Here is a 16,270-nt window from a genome sequence, read left to right as displayed (position 1 = left end):
ACAAAGCACCGAGCTGATCTCCCAGTCCTATGCAGCTGCTTCCCACTAGCTACCTATTTTACATTTGGTAGTGTGTATATTTCAATGCTACTCTCTCACTTCATCCCAGCTTACCCTTCCCCCTCCCTGTGTCCTCAAGTCCATTCTCTATGTCTGTGTCTTTATTCTTGTCCTGCCCCTAGGTTCATCTGAATGATTTTTTGTTTGTTTTTTTAGATTCCATATATATGTATTAGCATACGGTATCTGTTTTTCTCTTTCTGACTTACTTCACTCTGTATGACAGACTCTAGATCCATCCACCTCACTACAATAACTCAATTTTGTTTCTTTTTAGGGCTGAGTAATATTCCATTGTATATATGTGCCACATCTTTATCCATTCATCCGTCGATGGACATTTAGGTTGCTTCCATATCCTGGCTACTATAAATAGTGCTGCAATGAACATTGTGGTACATGACTATTTTTGAATTATGGTTTTCTCAGGGTATATGCCAGTAGTGCAATTGCTTTGTCATATGGTAGTTTTATTTTTAGTTTTTTAAGGAACCTCCATACTTTTCTCCATAGTGGCTGTATCAATTTACATTCCCACCAACAGTGCAAGAGGGTTCCCTTTTCCCCACACATTTTGATGATGGCCATTCTGACTGGTGTGAGGTGATACATCATTGTAGTTTTGATTTGCATTTCTCTAATGATTAGTGATGTTGACCATCCTTTCATGTGTTTGTTGGCAATCTGTATATCTTCTTTGGAGAAATGTCTATTTAGATCTTCTCTCATTTTTGGATTAGGTTTTTTTTTTGATATTGAGCTGCATGAGCTGTTTATATATTTTGGAGATTAATCCGTTGTCAGTTGCTTTGTTTGCAAATATGTTTTCCCCCTTCTGAGGTTTGTCTTTTCATCTTGTTTATGGTTTCCTTGCTGTGCAAATGCTTTTAAGTTTCATTAGGTCCCAATTGTTTATTTTTGGTTTTATTACCATTTCTCTAGGAGATGGGTCAAAAAGGATCTTACTGTGATTTCTGTCATAGAGTGTTCTGCCTATGTCTTCCTCTAAGAGGTTTATAGTGTCTGGCCTTACATTTAGGTCTTTAATGCATTTTGAGGTTTTTTTTGTGTGTGTATGGTGTTAGGAACTGTTCTAATTTCATTTTTTACATGTAGCTGTCCAGTTTTCCCAGCATCACTTAATGAAGACTCTGTGTTTTCTCCATTGTATATTCTTGCCTACTTAAAGATAAGGTGACCATATGTGCGTGGGTTTATCTCTGGGATTTCTATCCTGTTCCATTGATGTATATATTTCTGTTTTTGTGCCAGTACCATACTGTCTTGATTACTGTAGCTTTGTAGTATAGTCTGAAGTCAGGGAGCCTGACACCTCCAGCTCTGTTTTTCATTCTCAAGATTGCTTTGGCTATTCGGGGTCTTTTGTGTCTCCATACAAAGTGTGATATTTTTTGTTTGAGTTCTGTGAAATATGCCATTGGTAGTTTGATAAGGATTGCACTAAATCTATAGATTGCTTTGAGCAGTAGAGTCATTTTCCCAATGTTCATCCTTCCAGTCAAAGAACATGGTTTACCTCTCCAAGTGTTTGTACCATCTTTAATTTCTTCCATCAGTGTCTTATAGTTTTCTGCATACAGGTCTTTTGTCTCCTTAGGTAGATTTATTCTTAGGTATTTTATTCTTTTTGTTGCAATGGTAAATAGGAGTGTCTCCTTAATTTCTCTTTCAGATTGTTCATCATTAGTGTATAGGAATGCAAGAGATTTCTGTGCATTAATTTTGTATCCTGCTACTTTGCCAGATTCATTGATTAGCTCTAATAGTTTTCTGGTAGCATCTTTAGGATTTTCTCTGTATAGTATTATGTCATCTGCAAACAGTGACAGTTTTACTTCTTTTCCAATTTGGATTCCTTTTATTTCTTTTTCTTCTCTGATTGCTGTGGCTAAAACTTCCAAAAGTATGTTGAATAACAGTGGTGAGAGTAGGCAACCGTGTCTTGTTCCTGACCTTAGAGGAGATGGTTTCAGTTCTTCACCATTGAAAACAATGTTGGATGTGGGTTTGTCATATATGGCCTTTATTATGTTGAGGTAGGTTCTCTCTATGCACACTCTCTGAGGAGCTTTTATCATAAATATGTGTTGAATTTTGTCAAAAGCTTTTTCTGCATCTACTGAGATTATCATACAGTTTTCATCCTTAAATTTGTTAATATGGTGTATGACATTGATTGATTTGTGTATATTGAAGAATCTTTGATTCCTGGGATAAACCCCACTTGATCATGGTGTATAATCCTTTTAATGTGCTGTTGGATTCTGTTTGCTAGTATTTAGTTGAGGATTTTTGCATCTATGTTCATCAGTGATATTGGCCTGTAGATTTTTTTTTTGTGACATCTTTGTCTGGTTTTGGTTTCAGGGTGATGGTGGCCTCATAGAACGAGTTTGGGAGTGTTCCTCCCTCTGCTATATTTTGGAAGAGTTTGAGAAGGATATGTGTTACGTGTTCTGTAAATGTTTGACATAATCTGCCTGTGAAGCCATCTGATACTGGGCTTTTGTTTGTTGGAAGATTTTTTTTTTTTTTTTTGCAGTACGCGGGCCTCTCACTGTTGTGGCCTCTCCCGATGTGGAGCACAGGCTCCGGACATGCAGGCTCAGGGGCCATGGCTCATGGACCCAGCTGCTCCATGGCATGTGGGATCTTCCCGGACTGGGGCACGTACCCGTGTCCCCTGCATCGGCAGGTGGACTCTCAACCAATCACTGCGCCACCAGGAAAGCCCTGTTGGAAGATTTTTAAGCACAGTTTCAATTTCAGTGCTTGTGATTGGGCTGTTTATATTTTCTATTTCTTCCTGGTTTAGTCTCGGAAGGTTGCGCTTCTCTAAGAATTTGTCCATTTCTTCCAGGTTGTCCATTTTATTGGCATGTAATTGCTTGTAGTAATCTCTCATGATCCTTTGTATTTCTGCAGGGTCAGTTGTTACTTCTCCTTTTTCATTTCTAATTCTATTGATTTGAGTCTTCTCCCTTTTTTTCTTGATGAGTCCAGCTAATGGTTTATCAATTTTGTTTATCTTGTCATAGAACCAGCTTTTAGTTTTATTGATCTTTGCTATTGCTCCCTTCATTTCTTTTTCATTTATTTCTGATCTGATCTTTATGATTTCTTTCCTTCTGCTAACTTTTGTTTTGTCTTGTTCTTCTTTCTCTAATTGATTTAGGTGTAAGGTTAGGTTTTCTATTTGAGATTTTTCTTGTTTCTTGAGGTGGGATTATATTGCTATAAACTTTCCTCTTAGACCTGCCTTTGCTGCATCCCATAGGTTTTGGGTCGTTGTGTTTTCATTGTCATTTGTTGCTAGGTATATTTTCATTTCCTTTTTGATTTCTTCAATGATCTCTTGGTTATTTAGTAGCATATTGTTTAGCCTCCATGTGTTTGTATTTTTTACAGTTTTCTTCCTGTAATTGATATCTAGTCTCATAGCATTGTGGTTGGAAAAGATACGTGATACAATTTCAATTTTCTTAAATTTACCAAGGCTTGATTTGTGACCCAAGATATGATCTATCCTGTTGAACTTTCCCTGAGCACTTGAGAACAAAATGTATTCTATTGTTTTTGGATGGAATGTCCTAAAAATATCAATTAAGCCCACCTTGTTTACTGTGTCATTTAAAGCTTGTGTTTCTTTATTTATTTTCATTTTGGATGATCTGTCCATTGGGGAGATGGGGTGTTAAAGTCCTGTACTATGATTGTATTACTGTCTATTTCCCCTTTTATGTCTGTTAGCATTTGCCTTATGTATTGAGGTGCGCCTATGTTGGGTGCATATTTACAATTGTTATATCTTCTTCTTGGATTGATCCCTTGACCATTACGTTGTGTCCTTCTTTGTCTCTATGGTTTGTTTTTAAGACAGTACATTCCTTTTTAAGTAAAACACTGACTAGAAAAAAAAATAATAAAATGTCTTAAAATGCTACAGTATAAGCTCTATCTTACATGCTCTTTTTATTCATTCGTTAGGCTTTTATCCAACCAATATAAAAAAGTTTAGCTGTCTTTCAACCTGTACTCATAAGCTTACAAAGAGTTATAAGGATATGGCCTTTACCTTTTGATGTAAATCTTATGATGATTCATTACTCCCTAAATTAATTTTTTCCATAGTCATTTATCGTCATCAAGTTTCTATAATGTGGCAGGTTATTCCTGTCATGGCAATTGCTGCATCCTCTGTAGATTGATTTCTCAATGATAAGAAATGCATTTTCTCAAGGTCACCATATCTGCTACATATCTAAAACAGTGTCACTCTACCCAGTGGATATTTCTACACAAAGATATAATTGGTTTGTTTAAAATATATTTAGGAAGATGAGTGGGGAGAAAATAAAGTCTTTATACTCTATACTTAAAAGTGGTTTTTGCTTAGTGTAGAATTCTGAGTCCCATTTATAATGAACCCATAATGTGCACCAAAATAACAAATTCACATCTGTGGAGCATGATTATGGTGGAAACCATTCAGGCTTTCAGTGTCCTGGCTGTTCTTTCTACTTCTGTGAGGTGATGCAGGGTGTAGAGTGATAACCCCCAAATAAAGACCTGGTAGTGATCTCTTTGGTTCCCTTATTCCCTAAGACACATATATTCTCTACCTGCATTAGAAAGCAAACCTTTTTCTATTTCATGAGTTACCTTGTACCAGAAACCTGGTCAAAAGAAAGAGTAATGCTTGTTAATGCAAGCTGTGAAATAAATATGGAACATAAGAGTATTGTTTAAGCTGGAGGGAAGGGAATTAATGATGATATAACTAGTTATAGTTACTGAGTATGATATTCAGTTAATAATCATTAGAAGTAACAGTAACTGGGAAATACCATTACTCTAAAATGATAAACAGCGTCTGTTCTTAAGTGACATTTTTAAAAAGTGTGAGACTCTCCATTTCATTTTTATTTGCTTGTTTAAGTCTAATCAGCTCAATTGATCTAAACATATATTAAAAGCAAAGACTCTGTATATAGTTTGTTACTTTGGTGGAATAGTTTGGCTGAAGCTATAATGCTAGTCAGTCATTTTCTAAGGGAGACAATTCCCATCATTAGAGAAAGCAAACAAAAATAATGTTGTTAATATTTATTCTATAATTTACAGTTTGCAAAACACTATTTTAAGGACTGAACTGTGCCTCCCACAAATTCATATGTTAAGCCTTAACCCCAAATATGACTGTATTAGAAGAAAGGACCTATAAGAGGGTAATAAATGTTAATGAGGTCATAAGGACGAGGCATTAATCCAATAGGATTGGTGCTCTTATAAGAAGAGGAAGAGAACTAGAGACTCTCTGCATGGGCACAGAAAAAAGGCCACTTGAGTACACAGTGACAAGTAGCTATCTGCAAGCCAAAAAGAGAAGCCTTACCAGATACTAAGTCTGACAGTAACTTGATCTTGGACTTGCAGCCTCCAGAACTGTGAGGAAATACATTTCTGTTGTTTACATCACTTTGTTACAGTAGCTCAATCTGACTAATATAACTGTCATATTTATGTTTATTTGGCATAATAATAAAGCAAAATGGTTAGCTATTGTTGCTATCCAAATACTGGAGGTAAAGAAATTAGGGATCAGAAAGTCTGTTTTCCCTCATATCACCTAGGTAGTAAGTAATGGATTAATGATTAAATATTCATTCCTTTCTATATAAAAAATTTTATATTTTACCAACTGGCCCAGTAAAACCACCATGAATTTAAAAAAAAACATATCTGGGTGACTTAACAATAGCATTTTCGTATGTAAGAGAAAAATTCTGAAAGTAACTTTTTCTAGAAATCAGAGGAAAATAAAAATATGAAAATGCTAAGTTGTGATGGAATCTACCAATATTAAAAATCTAAGGGAGGTAATGAAAGTTGTCTGAAGTTATCACCTTAAGGACATGAATATTATTTACCTCAATGTGTTTGATTACTACAAGCAACTATATGCCAATAAAATGGACAACCTAGAAGAAATGAAATGAAATTCTTAGAAAGATACAATCTTCCAAGGCTGAACCAGGAAGAAACAGAAAACATGAACAGAAAATCACAAGTAATGAAATTGAAACTGTGATTAAAAGTCTTCCAACAAACAAAAGTCCAGGACCAGATGGCTTCAGAGGCAAATTCTATCAAACATTTAGAGAAGAGTTAACACCCATCCTTCTCAAGCTCTTCCAAAAAATTGCAGAGGAAGGAACACTCCCAAGCTCATTCTATGAGGCCACCATCACCCTGATACCAAAAGCCAGACAAAGATATCACAAAAAAAGAAAATTACATGTCAGTATCATTGATGAACATAGATGCAAAAATTCTCAACAAAACACTAGCAAATAGAATCCAACAACACATTGAAAGGATCATAAACCCTGATGAAGTGGGATTTATCTAAGGGATGCAAGGATTCTTCAATATATGCAAATCAATCAGTGTGATACACCACAGTAACAAACTGAAGAATAAAAACCATATGATGATCTCTAAGGATGCAGTAAAAGCTTTTGACAAAGTTCAATACCCATTTATGATAAAAAACTCTCCAGAAAGTGGGTTTAGAAGGAACCTCCCTAACATAATAAAGGCCATATATGACAAACCTACAGCTAACATCATACACAATGGTGAAAAGCTGACAACATTTCCTCTAAGATAAAGAACAAGACAAGGACGTCCACTCTTGCCATTTTTATTCAACATAGTTTTGGAAGTCCTACCCACAGCTACCAAGAAGAAAAAGAAAAAGAGGGAATCCAAATTGGAAAAGAAGAAGTAAAACTGTCACTGTTTGCAGACATGGTACTATACATAGAGAATCCTAAAGATGCTACCAGAAAACTACTAGAACTAATCAATGAATTTGGTAAAGTTGCAGGATACAAAATTAATACACAGAAATCTCTTGCATTCTTGTACACTAACAACAAAATATCAGAAAGAGAGATTAAGGAAAAAGTCCCATTCACCATTCTATCAAAAAGAATAAAATAAAATACCTATGAATAAACATACCTAGGGAGGCAAAAGACCTGTATTAAGAAAACTATAAAATACTGATGAAAGAAATAAAAGATGACACAAACAGATGGAGATATGGAAACATATGTATATGTATAACTGATTCACTTTGTTATAAAGCAGAAACTAACACACCATTGTAAAGCAATTATACTCCAATAAAGATTTAAAAAAAAAAACAGATGGAGAGGTATATCATGTTCTTGGATTGGGAGAATCAATACTGTGGAAACAACTATACTACCCAAAGCAATCTACAGATTCAATGCAATCCCTATCAAACTACCAATGGAATTTTTCACAGAATTAGAGAACAAAAAATTGTACAATTTGTATGGAAACACAAAAGGCTACAAATAGCCAAAGCAATCTTGAGAAAGAAAAATGGAGCTGGAGGAATCAGCTTCCCTGACTTCAGATTATACCACAAAGCCACAGGCACCAAAGCAGTATGGTACTGGCACTAAAACAGAAATATAGATCAATGGAACAAGATAGAAAGTGCAGAGATAAACCAACACACTTATGGTCACCTAATCTATGACAAAGGAGGCGAGAATATACAATAGATAAAAGACAGTCTCTTCAATAAGTGGTGCTAGGAAAACTGGACAGCTACATGTAAAAGAATGAAATTAGAACACACCCTAACACCATACACAAAAATAAACTCAAAATGGATTAAAGACCTGAATGTAAGGCTGGATACTAGAAAACTTTTAGAGGAAAACATAGGGAGAACACTCTCTGACATAAATTGCAGCAAGATCTTTTTTGATCCACCTCCTAGAATAATGAAAATAAGAACAAAGTAAACAAATTGAACCTAATTAAACTTAAAAGTTTTTGTACAACACAGGAAACCATAAACAAAACAAAACAAAAAACCCCTCAGAATGGGAGAAAATATTTGCAAACAAAGCAACCGACAAGGGACTAATCTCCAAAATATACAAACAGCTCATGCAGCTCAATATCAAAAATATGAACAATCCAATAAAAAAATAGGTAGAAGGTCTAAATAAACATTTCTCCAAGTAAGACATACACATATTTAAAAAGCACATGAAAGCTGCTCATCATCACTAATCATTAGAGAAATGCAAATCAAGACTACCATGAGGTATCGCCTCACACCAGTCAGAATGGCCATCATCAAAAAGTCTACAAACAATAAATGCTGGAGAGGATGTGGAGAAAATGGACCCCTCCTACACTGTTGGTGGGAATGTAAATTGATACAGCCACTATGGAGAACAGCATGGAGGCTCCTTAAAAAACTGAAAATAGAGCTACCATATGATCCAGCAACACCACTCCTGGGCATATATCTGGAGAAAACCATAATTTGAAAAAATACATGCAGCCCAATGTTTATTGAAGCACTATTTGCAATAGCCAGAACATAGAAGCAACCTAAATGTCCATCAACAGAGGAATGCATAAAGAAGATGTGGTACATATATACAATGGAATATTACTCAGCCATAAAAACTGCCATTTGCAGCAACATGGATGGACCTAGAGACTGCCATACTGAGTGAAGTAAGTCAGACAGAGAAAGACAAATATTATGTGATATCGCTTATACGTGGAATCTAAAAAAAGGCTACAAATGAACTTATCTACAAAACCAAACATATGTAGAAAATAAACTTATGGTTACGGGGGTTTAAGGGGAGGAGGGATAAATTGGAAGATTGGGATTGACACATACACACCACTATATATAAAATAGATACCTAATAAGGACCTATTTTATAGCACAGGGAACTCTACTCAATACTCTGTAATGGCCTATATGGGAAATGAATCCAAAAAAGAGTGGATATATGTATTTGTATAACAGATTCGCCTCACTGAAACTAACACAACATTGTAAATCAGTTATACCCCAATAAAAATTATACCCTAATAAATATTTTTAAAAAAGAAAATAAATGCTACATGTCTTTTTTAAGCAATTCGCTAAACATGATTCACCCATTTTGACCTGCAAAAGGCTAACATATAAATTAAATTTCTTTTAACATCTCTACACTTTCTGAAAGATATTTCCATATTGATTCATAAAACCAAAAGATGTCTGTATCAGTTCCAGTGTCATCTGAGTTCTCTTTTTAGGATACTTCTTCATTTCACGTCTCCATATTTGGCTACTTACTGGGCGAATACTGTGCTTTTAAAATTCATGTTGGCAACATTTATATCTAATTAACCACCATATGCCAAAGATACTTCTCACAAATTATATGGACATGTATCCTTATAGAGAATACAATTTCTCATAACTACACCCCCACGAGTCCTATTTTTGAAGAAATCACTTAGTATAAGTAGAAGAGTAGTTAGGATAGAAACTGTTTTAAAGAGCACACTTCTGTTGCCATAGTAACTATAACCTCACCAGGCTCAAGCTACAGTTTATATGGAAGCAATATAATTCTGACAGTGATATTTTCCAGTTCGATTTTCTTTAAAAATAAAGCAAACCACTACAGAAAAAATTAATGAGAAAATATATTTCCTCTTTGTATTTTCTGGCTTTAGCCCCCAAATTAGAAGTTATTTTACATATCACACCAACAAAACAAGTGATATCGAATGTTAATAGCAAGTCCATCTCTAATGGTACAGATCCCTTAGTGCTTATATTTAGAAGATTTCAATTTAAGATAGGAACTTAATTTCAATAGTGGCACAGGCAAAATATTAATCATGATATAGGGAAATTATTCATTTGTCCTATGCACAATCTTAAATGCCCCCAAATGAGACATAAACCAACAATGAAGGCAGATAAATTCATTTTAAAAACACTATTTTCACTGTTATGTTTCAAATCATCTGACGCTTAGTAAATCCCAGCTGGATTTGGAAGTATGTATTTGACAGTTTTTAACCAATAATACAAAATAATGAATTCAAATATAATGTACTAGGAAATTTCTGGGACTAAGGACCACATTTGTGAAATGGGACAATCGGATGTAAGAGAAAAGCAGATATAAATATTGTTTGCAATTCTGAGAAAATGTTTAGTGTTAATGTGCATTTGTAATACAATGTATAATAATTCTAAATAGCATTTTTCAGTACCTTTCAATAAGGCAAAAAATAACAGAACTTAGAAAATGCTTGTTTTTTATATAATATTTTATTACATTTTAAAATAGTTTTCTTATCTGAATTATAATTACACAACCTTATGTATCTCTTGATCAGAACTGTGAAAAATGCAACCATTCATTTTCACACTCAGAAGTCTTGGTAATAGCATGCAAGTTCATGCAGTTAATCTGTGATAAATACTTTATGTTATTTGTTAGGAATTCTAAAAGAATATTTTGTATCAGGTATAACATCTGTTTAAAAAAGAAGTCTTGCTAATCAAATTTCATTTACTCCTCCTGTGCTCATTTTTCAGGATGGCAATGAGATGAACACCAGGCTACTGCACGGGAGTGCCATCTGCATTACAAAAATCACATCTTGGCCAGAATTCAGACACACAACTTTGATTTTTATTCCCAGAAACTTCCTGGCACAAAACGATTAATGGCAGGTGGATTTAAATTATGTGGGCATCTGAAGGGCAAGGTCTTTCTTTAGTACTGTCAGTGTTAGGTGTGAATGCAGATTAGACTTTTCTTATAAGGCAAAGTTTAGACACTACCCCACTCTACACCTATAGCAATGACTACATATTTCTGTGTAAAACATAAAAAAGAAATGAAATAATTTCTGTTCTCCCTACAAGTTGCAAGCTTGCTAAAGACAGTAACTCTCTAAGTATTTAAGGACTATCACAGACCTTATCACAGAGTAGACATTCAATAATTACATGTTGCTGGAATGTGTATGACTGAATCATGGGACAGCAGTATCCTCTGGAAGGGGGCCATATGTATTCATTTTTTGCATCCCATGTATTTACTCTGCAGGGGCAGATTAGACAGTTAATACATTTGTGCTGACTGATGGACAAAAGAGTTCTATGTGTCATCTGGACACCAATTTTCATGGCAGAAAAAGTATAATTCCACAGCATCAAACATATTCTTTTAATTGCTATTTCCTGTAGGTCTTTAAAAAAACAAACATCAAGAAAATTAAACTATCCCATACAGAAAAATAATGTGAAGGAAAGAAAAGTAGAATTTAGATTTTCAGACTTTGTATCTCAAAATAGTTGCTTGATTTCAGGAGAGAGAGAAAATACTTGCATATCTTGCAAGAAAAGATTCAATGAGCTGACTTATTTGCCTTTTTATTTAAGAAAATTGAACTGGAATGTACTATAAAGAGCTCATTGGGCACAGATTGTTAAATTGCTTCAAATTTGCCTAAGGCCACATAAAAGAAGGTATAAACTGTATTGTTATATAGAACCATATAATTGCTACAGGCTCTTATTTTCCTTCTGAAGCCTGTTGACATGTAAATGGACTCATTTTTTCCTAAAGACTTTAATATCATCAGATTCTAGAAATCATGAAGGGTATTTTTTTTATGAGTTATACTTTGAAGTATTTACTTAAATAGCATTTTAAAAATGGAGAAACTCTCAAAGTCAAAAAAAAGAAAAAAAAACAGAACAAAAAACAAACAAACAAAAAATACAAAGGAAAGTCTGAGAAACTGCCACAAGAATAGCCTAAGGAAACAGGACAAGTAAATGTAATATGGTATCCTGGATGGGATTCTGGAACAGAAAAAGAACAGTAGGTAAAAATCAAGGAAATCTAAATAAACTATGGACCTTAGTTCATCCTAAGGTATCACATTTGGTTCATTAATTATAGCAAACATACCATATTAATGTAAAATATTAATAGTAGGAAAAACTGGATGTGGAGTAAAGGGAAACTCTCTGTACCACCTTCTTAATCTTTCTGTAAATGTAAAGCTGTTTTAAGAAATAAAGGCCATTAAAATTAATGACAACAATGGACATTAGGCACACATTTTTCCTTTCTCCTTGAGCTCCAATATAACTCCACCTGGCATTGACCATATCCCTAACTCCTTTGGAATTTTCCAATATTTAGTATATTTATTTTCTGATTGTATAAATGTAATGTATAAGTGTTTCCATTTTCTCTGATTTTGTCAGGAGATTTCTTCCCAGATACAATCCTTACTCTGTAAAAAAATACAGCACCATACAATGATTAAGGGTCATCAATCCTCCACCCTTCCTCACCACACACATAGATGGATACTTCGGTAAATAATAAGATTGGATAAAGAGCGCTTACAAACCACTAAGGGAAATGAGTTACTAAAAATTCCATAATAATAAAGAGCAACATTCCTAGTTACCAAATACACACACACACACACACACACACACATACACACAATAAATCAATGTTTTAAATTGCTTAAATTAAGAAAAAGGACTCCATCTTAATTCAACTTGTATAATAAAAGATGAATTCTCAACAAGTTAAAAAGTTTCAAAGAAAAATATAAATTGATATGATAATCTGTGATTCTCAGGTAATATCTGACTAGTACTGGTCAGAAAACAAGTTACAAGCTACATATGAGAGAATCACCTTTCAGGAGAATTAATTTAAAAAGTAAGAGCAGCACTTAAGAGAGCTGTGTTACAATTTAGGAGGGATCAGTTAGTGTGATTTTTGTGTCAGGCTGAATGACAATATGTTTACTCTTCCAAATGAGTAAACCAAAGCACCAAAGTGACAAGGGAGGTCAGGGTAAAGGTAAGGGAAAAACTGTAATCCTCATGCATGAAATTTATTCTGGGTAAGGTAAGAAGTGTTAGTATTGTTAGTTGAGGGATAAATGGCCATAAAAAGTTGATAAGATCAGTACATTAACAATTGCAATGAGATTAAATGAGTGTGGTTGAAAGTATACAGAAAGGTGGTGATTGGAAAGGGATTACTGAAAATTCGTATTCGAATTTGAAAATGATTGCCCAGATTTCTGATTTCTCATTGCCATTTCTCAATCAGTGTGGTCAAGATAGTAGGAAGAACAGACTTGGGGGATATCGTTCTTAGCTAATGACGAGTTTAAGTTATTTGTGTAATAGAGTTTCCCTGTAGGTAGCTGAATATAAAAATATACAGTTCACTAGTAAAGCTTTGGATGGAGGCATATTTTTATTGGTTATTCATTTATTCTTGTCAGGGTTATTCTAGGCAAGTCTGAGAATGTCCAGGGAGATTATGTTCTGTAAGGATAGACTACCTATGAATACCAACATATAAGTGCACGAAGAACAGAGATCAACAACATGAAGGGTGCCTGAGGACTGGGAGAAGAACTGGGATTATGAAATATCACTGAAGATCACTGAGTGGTGAATGGCGAACAAACAGATGGATACGAGAGCATCTTCTGCCAAAGGAAGACAAAACCGAGGAATACTAAGACACAGCGATGGTTGTTGCCTAACCGAAGGAAATGGGTGAACTATTATCAGTTTCAGTAGCACAAGTGGGTACCAGTTATAATTCCTCCAGGTTCTGCTCTAAGCATCGTTGTGTAGAGGTGAAAAGTAGAGTCTGAAAACGTCAATATAAACTTACATTCAGATTACACACAGCTGAAACGAAGCCTAAGGGCAGGAGATTCTAAAGGTTCCTGAATCAGGGAATCCTCAGTAAGAAGGTGATGCTTGTGTTGAATCTTAAGTGGAGAACATATATTTACCTGGCAAAGAGGGCTGCAACATGGTATTCCAGATGGAAGTAACATGTGTAAATTGTAAATTTTTGTCAGTAAAAGCAGAAGGTGTTCTGTGTAACACTTGTGTAGTGGGTATTTTATTATGCATCTGTCAAAACACATAGTACTATACATCATAAAGAGTGAACTTTAATACAGGCATACCTTGCAGATGCAAACTAGTATATACCGGATGGGCAAATAATAAGGTCCTACTTATAGCATGGGGAACTATATTCAGTGTCCTCTGATAAACCATAATGGAAAAGAATATGAAAAAGAATATATATATATGTATAAGTATATTACTTTGTTGTACAGTAAAAAGTACAACATTGTGAATCAACTATATTCCAGTAAAATATTTTTTTAAAAAATTTAAAAATACAGGCATACCTTGGAGATATTCTGAGATATGTGGGGTGGGTTCGGTTCCAGACCACCACAATAAAGCAAATATCACAATAAAGCAAGTTGTACAAATTTGTTTTGGTTTCCCTGTGTATATGAAAGTTATACTATACTGTAGTCTCTTCAGTGTGCAATACCATTATGTCTAAATAAACAATGTCATATTTAAAAATATCTTATTGCTAAAAATGCTAACCATCTTCTGAGCCTTCAACTAGTTGTAGTAGTAATGTAAAAGATCACTGATCACAGTGATAACCATCACAAATATAAAAAGAATATAAGAAATTTATAATATTATGAGAATTACCAAATGTGATACAGAGACACGAAGTGAGCAATAGCTGTTGGGGAAATGGTGCCAAGAGACTTGCTCAACTCAGGGTTGCCACAAATCTTTAATTTATAAAAAATGCAATATCTGCAAAAATGAAGTGCAATGAAACGAGGTAGTATGTGCAAGTAAAAATAAATACCTCAGAATGCTGGAGGATCTTGGGATGGAATGCAGATTGTGATAATTGAATCTGGGCTATAAATGTATGACACAACCTCACAGAAGGGGTTGGGCAAAAAAAAGTTAAAAAAAAAAAAAGAAGCTGACCTCAGTAACTCTGGATGACAGTATTTTGATTGGAAAATGTACAAAAATGATAACTGTATATAACAACACTGTACTATAGTTTATAAATTTGTTTCTTACAAGGGTATGGATTGAAAGTTCTGAAAGAACTTTATATCAGTACCAGGGTTGAAAAAATAGGTAAATAAATGTTAGGTAATTGAAGCTAGATTTTCCCTATCAGAGAAAGAAGTTACAAATGAGCAAAGAGAGGCTAGAATAAACCCTGTGATTATTAGAGTTGGAAACACTGGTTTAAACTCATATTTAATAGATAGGTAGATATGGATGGGTGGACAGACATACAAAAAAGGCAAATAGAAAAATATTTATAGATATGTGGATATACAAAGGTTAATCTACAAACACATATTTCCTAGATGTGTTTGCTGAGTGGGCCTAAAAGCTGTAACTTCCTAATAGATCTTCATTTCTAAATACTACTCTCCAACAAGAGGAACTATGCCTCCTTAGGGAAGTTACTGATTATAGTGCTGGGGTAGGGAACATGCAAGGTGAGCCTGGAATATCTTGTCTCAGAAAACAGTAAGTGTTCAAAAACCAAAAGGAAGGGCACATGTCAAAAGGACACACAAGAGCTCAGCTGAAAGAGCTCCAGATGCGTAAATTCAGACCAATTTGAACAACAAAAAAAAAATGACACAGTATTGGATTATAACTCAAAATATAAAACAAGTCAACAAAAACATAATGATATAAATATTGAAAAACAAAAAAGAGATACATCTTACTTACAAAATTCCACATAATATGTATACACTGTCCCCTTCAGGATGTATATTTTAATCCTCTTAACCCATCCCCGAGTGTGGAATGTTCTTAGTGAGTATGGAAAAAATAAAAGCTTTAGAATGGAGAGACCTGGCAGACACTATCTCAATCAAGTGATCAAGTTTAACATCACCAGTGGTGAGTCATGTTGATATCTTATTCCCCATTCTTCCATTGATACATCCCATGATGTGATGGGATGAGAAGGACATTTCAGCTCAGTGCTATTATTCCTAAAATCCAGTCAGTCACCCCAGACTAAACATGAGAAAGCTATCAGACACACCCCAACTGAGAGACACATCAAAATTCCTGACTGGTTCCCTTCAAAACTGTCAGTGTCACGGAAAGCAAAGAAAGATCGACAAACTGCCAAAATCCAAGGAGGCTAGGAAGACACAGATGACTAACTGCAATGCGTCATCCTTAATTGGTTCCTGGGAACAGAAAAAGCATATAGTGAAAAAACCAAAAAACAAAAAACTGGTGATGTTGAAATAAAACCTGGACTTTAGTAAGAAGTTAGGTGCTATTGTTAATCTCTTAGTTTGACACATGTACCGTAGGTATGTCAGTGTTACTATCAGATGAAAGTAGGTCAATGGCATATGGAAACTCCCTTTT

This window comes from Lagenorhynchus albirostris, chromosome 5 (genome assembly GCF_949774975.1).
Source record: "Lagenorhynchus albirostris chromosome 5, mLagAlb1.1, whole genome shotgun sequence".
In the NCBI taxonomy this organism is placed as follows: Eukaryota; Metazoa; Chordata; class Mammalia; order Artiodactyla; family Delphinidae; genus Lagenorhynchus; species Lagenorhynchus albirostris.
The sequence above is the reverse complement of the archived record's forward strand: the minus strand, read 5'-3'. Positions refer to the sequence as shown.